Below are 5,539 nucleotides of genomic sequence, written 5' to 3'. Positions count from 1 at the left end.
GAGAGAGAGAGAGAGAGAGAGAGAGAGAAGTTCACACAATATGACCCTAAAAAAGTGAACCAAAAAGCTAAGGTTCATTCCCTGCAACAGACATTTAATCAATTTTTGTCAAAAAATCCTTTAACAAGACACTGATGCTCCAGATGTGTCTGAAAAGCATAAATTCCTTGAAATGGATTTGCAACCAACATCTAGGACTTAAAATAAGAGCAAAAATGCAAAACGATCAGTGATGAAAACAACTCTCTGGCCTCGGAGTAAACCATTTGTATAGCAAATGGATCTAGGTTAACCAGTGCAAAATTGTAAAAGCCATCAACACCAGCTTGATTTACGGGTTTATTGACTGAATAGGTCAAAACTGCTGAGTCTGGTTATGATCCAGGGAGAGAAAGAAAGCAAAGGTTCAAATGGAGACTTGATGTTTGGCACAAGAGGAATAAAGGCTCTAAAAAACCTTTAATGTGAACGTAAACTGTATTCCTCAATGGTTGATTTCCATTGGGGGAGTATTACCAGAAAAGTAAAATGGTAAAAGACTGGGTTCACACACAATAGATACAGCTAAGATGGAGCACAGATTTCACAGCAATTTTTTTTACCCACCGTCAATATTTTTAATGCATTGACCTGATGTTAGACCTAAGTACAAATTTAAATCCATGAATTTTACTTAATTGAGTAACTGAGTATTTTTACACTGTTTGTTTTTACTAGTATTAGTATTTTGCTTGAATAAAGGATCTGGATACTAGTGTCTATTCTACCATGGCTGCAATTAAACATTGTATATGTACATTTTACAAAGTGTAATGCATGTTTGGATTGTTTGTAACAGCAAAACAATCCTTCATCCAGTTAAAGTTCCTACTGCCTTGAGCAAGACATAGAATCCCTGCGAGGCAGAGGCAGAGTTGACAAGTCACACAGAAGTGAATCTGTCCTCTGGGAATCAAGCAAGTCTCAGAAAAAGAACTCACTAAATCATTTTGAGGACATTTCTGCTTCATCACATAGAGCTCAGTAAAGAGGCAGGACATCCTACAGCAAGGATTCACATTTAAATCCATGATGTGCTGAGTGCAGTGCTTTCACCTTAATATTGCTACTCCAACCTGATATTGCACATATGAATCACGTCATTGTAAACATCCCGCAGTGGTGCTCCAAATTTCAGATTTGGTACAACAGCCTGGAGTGGTATGTGTGTTGCACGCTCTGCCTTTGTGCAGCATACTAGCCTACTGAAACTATTCTGGTTGGGGAAAAGCACACACACTGGCAGCAATATCACAGTCAACGTTTTACAATAGGCACAAGGCAAGAGAAGTAAAACATCCATAAACCCTCCCTCTCTCCTTTAAACAAATGTGTAAGTACACAGGGACATATGCACAAGAACATACGCACACACTTTAGTATCCCTCTCGGCTTGCGTCGCAGCTCTATGATAGAAAGATGTCTCACTCCAGAGGTTCAGTATTGCATTGTCAGAGGTGTGTGACAGATATTAATGTCATGGAAGAACATGATGGATGGAATTCCTTTATGATGTTTCTTTTTTATCTCCACGGCTCTGTCTCCCAGAGCCTGGCATGCGGCAGACAGCCCTTTAATGAGCTCTGGTAGCATCCATATCCGCTGACAGCCCTTCCTTAGCGGCATCTTTGCCTAAAAATGGTCTGAAGGGCACTGACTGCGGGGGAGATGGGTGGAAGTCTAGAACAAAACTCAGATGTCTACACAAGAATGTGGAGTAAATGACATTGTGACATTTTTCCTTTAGTTATGAATGAGAATGTGATTGTGGAAGTTTACAAGTGCTATGTTGTATTCAAAAGTAAAATAGTTAACCAAATTACAAAAAAAACACCACCTATATCATGTGTCATTTTTTATTACAATATCTTGGCCTTGCTGACATGAACATATGAGAGAGCTTTGATGAATAATGATGACACCGTCTGTTCATTTATTAGACACAGATAAGTATCCTCATGTGTATCCTGTCTCTCTCCGTCTTACTCATATCACACCGCGTAATATTGATTCTGTGATATTCTAACACCAGTATTTTTTTATCCATAATTCACGTTAATTATGCTGTGAGAAGGTTGTGAAACTGCTGGTTGATAGAGAGTTTATAATCAGTTGTTGGTAAGTTTTGCCGGCACCTATCCATTAAATAAATATGGTCACGGATTAAAAGAAACAATTGTTCAACGACGGATTCTTACCTGCATTGTAACTGAATATAGGTGACTGCATGTCATAATTAAAAAACATGTTGATCTATGTAATTCGGTCGATCCTTACAGTAAAAAAAAATAACTGTACAGGACTTTTTTCTGTATTGTTTTCACTTTGGCTCATTATCATATGGAGGAACCAAAATTTGTTTCTTTACAAAACTTTGGTGAGCCAACATGGTACACAAAACATATGTTAAAAGAAGCAACAAGAGAAGTAAAATAGTCATATGTCATTGTAAATAATTACCAAACAACTCATGCAAGTGCATCATTACACTGGATGTAAAGCAGAGTTTACATTCTATGTGAGCTCTAAAACAGTCATGTCACGACTACTTCCTGTGCATCTGCAGTTCTACAGTGAAGCTGAGCTGACACCTAGTGGTGGAAATAGTTACCAGCTGCTGTGTTATTTTTAACTCAAGGTACTTTGATGATCCCAGTAGGGAAGTGTCACCTCGTGTGCCGCCCTCCAGGGTGATCAGAGGTCAGGATTAATTACATAACAGCTTCCTTGGTGTTGTTTGAGAACAAATCAGCAGGGCTCAAAGAACCCTGGTTTGGTGGACAAGTCCCGGTGGAAAAAATGACCCCATGGTGCCTCAGGAATCTAGCTCTGGTTACTGCATGTTAAGTAGCCAATTTTACCAATGCCAGTGCTTAAAGAATTTCTGCTCCATTAAATTTGGAACATTTAATATATACTAAATATACATTATAGCATAGAGCACCCAGTTTTATAAAACACAAATTGTCTATGTCCATGATTATAGATAAAACATTTACAAACAACTTTTCCACAATTCGACCCTGTGATTAAATGGCTACATGCTATGAAAGTTATTTTTATTTATTTATAAAGAGACAGAGGAGAAATGTGGTGAGATATAACGGGTTGATATGCAACAGAAGTGAACCAGAGTTGTTGCTGCCACAAGATAAGAGCCTCAAAATACTATGCCATAGGGGCACACATAGGAGCTAATACATTTAAAATACAACATATCAGGCTATGTCACAGATAGATTTATAACACCTGCACTTATTTCCATCTTTGTCCCTGGTCCACCAAACTTTGTCACGACTGAGAGAGGGGTATTCAGTGTTTGACATTAAGGTAAACTGTATTATAAAATAACATAAAGTTTTTTCAGATTGCAGATAAGGTAAAAAGTATCAACAGATGAAGATCATAAAAGATTGTGGTTGTGAAGCAAGTTCAAGATGCAAAGATCAATGAAATGTAGAAGATGGATAGAAAGACGTATATACTGTGTGTCGGGGACACTAACGTTATTCCACTATCAACCCTTAGAAACACAAATCATAAAGAGAGTCATGAATAAAGGATGAAGCACAATTAAAAACTCAAGTGTATGGGTTTCTTGAATCTGCATCTCTGTCTTCTGTATGCTCAGGCTGCTCAAAATACACTGTGAAGGAGCTGGAAGCAAAAATGAACCACACAAGATGGCGCTCTAGTTCTACAGCTGATCTTGCTATTTTTCTGAGCCTCTTGTGCTCCATGTTGTTGAACATAAACAAAGGAGTGCTTTAATGGCCTTTCCGTTTTATTCTATGCAGATTCTTTCAATGTGTACAACACAAAGCCTTATTTTTCAAAGTTACCCTAAAAATTAGTCAACACTGCTCCAGCATGTTGTCTAGCCTTACTATGTGCTGGTCTGAGGAGAACCAGGCTTAAAGAATTCCTTGTCCAAGCTAAGGGCAGCCAACTGTTCAGTGGAGGTCAGTAAAGCGTACAACTATTTCCTTTCTGCAGGATATGAACACCTGCATATCTGTCCATCACAGGCTTCGCACCTCAACAAGTGAAATCATTCACTTCCTGTGAGCGCCCTCTCACTCACCTCTACGCTTTATTGTTCATCTCTGATGTGTGACGGCGTGCATCCGAGAATGGTAGAGCCCCCCTGCTGCGAGGAAGTAGGCATTTCTGCCCAGTTCCTGTCTTTCTTGATGACCCCACAGTCAAACATGTGCATATTTACAGGCAGGGGAGCGACGGGAGAAACACTTTAAATCCAGATAGAGGCTGAGCTTAATGGCTGCATTGGAGGGACAGTGATATCTGTTGACTTTTGTTTGATCGTACCAGGAAGGCGTGGAAAGAGTAGAGATTATAAGTAGGAGAGTAAGAGCATGGCAGAACTGGCAAGATAATCAGAGGAATCACTGGGTGAAAGGGGTTAGAGACAGTAAAAACAAAGTAACACAGCCCTATTGTTCTGTCTTTCAGATTCAAGGGATCGTGTGTAACTGCAAGATTGGCTGTGTGATTGCACACACATTCCGTGTTAAGTTCAGCATTAACTGTATCAACTGATAATCTAAGAAAAGCAATCACAGCCCATAAATTGAGCGTCAAGCCTCTCTGTATCTGTGGATGACATCTCTTCTTTTCTCCAGAACCAAAAGTGGGTCCATTCTCTTGTCCCATGTCCAAGGAAGAGAGGAAAGGTCCCAGGCGCTGGAGGCAGAAGGGTAAATATTTGTTTTGAGGTCTCTCTGCTGAGCTCCAGACCTCTGTGTGCCTCTTAAGAAAACTTTCTCCCGCACAGGAGCAACCAAAGCAAACAATCCCACAACACGCCGTCTGGCTCGCCGCGGACCCTCACGTGTTTGTTTGTTCAGACAGCCGCCATGACAGACGGAGGAACAAGAAATCTGAAGAACGAGAGAGGGAAGAATTGGAGAGTAGGAGGAGGTGGAGGAGGTCGGGCTGTTTCATGAGATAGAGGACTGATGGAGGAGTACATCACAGATGGTGTGCTTATTCTATTCCCAAAAGCTTTGCTCTCTGCAGACATGGGTCGACCAGTATTTAAAAATAATTCTTAGCATGTGTTGTAACTTGCTTGGTGTCTAAAAAGACGGAATGCACCAAACAGGACAACAGGAGTGAGAGGAAATTTAGACAGGAATGTGTTTAAAATACATTTAGGGATGCTTTGTCACTGACAACTATATAACGGTATTCTAAGGACCTTCACCATTGTGATCCTTGAACAAAAACAGTAACTATCTACTGAACTAATTCACCTAATGTAAGAAATTTACAGTCTCAGTTTTAATTTTCATACTGAAGCTTTTCATGTGAATCATTTGGAAGAAAACTAGTATATTAACTATCCATATGTTTGTGTGCGTGTGTGTGTGTGTGTGTGTGTGTGTGTGTGTGTCCCTCCTCCCCTCAGCTCAGGCCCATTTGTAATGTATGTGTGTGTGTGTGTGTGTGTGTGTGTGTGTGTGTGTGTGTGTGTGTG

At 40.0% G+C, this 5,539-nt stretch overlaps 1 long non-coding RNA gene across 1 annotated transcript in view; it reads left to right on the top strand.

The window, feature by feature from the left end:
- Window positions 1–2,623, top strand: part of LOC116705924 (uncharacterized) — a 17,843-nt gene extending 15,220 nt beyond the window's left edge. Inside the window, exon 3 of the long non-coding RNA XR_004336086.1 lies at window positions 2,614–2,623. This is a non-coding gene — a long non-coding RNA (uncharacterized LOC116705924). The remainder of the gene's footprint in view (window positions 1–2,613) is intronic.
- The last annotated feature ends 2,916 nt before the right edge of the window (window positions 2,624–5,539 follow it).

Source organism: Etheostoma spectabile, chromosome 18, assembly GCF_008692095.1.
Source record: "Etheostoma spectabile isolate EspeVRDwgs_2016 chromosome 18, UIUC_Espe_1.0, whole genome shotgun sequence".
In the NCBI taxonomy this organism is placed as follows: domain Eukaryota; kingdom Metazoa; phylum Chordata; class Actinopteri; order Perciformes; family Percidae; genus Etheostoma; species Etheostoma spectabile.
The sequence above is the reverse complement of the archived record's forward strand: the minus strand, read 5'-3'. Positions and strand labels throughout refer to the sequence as shown.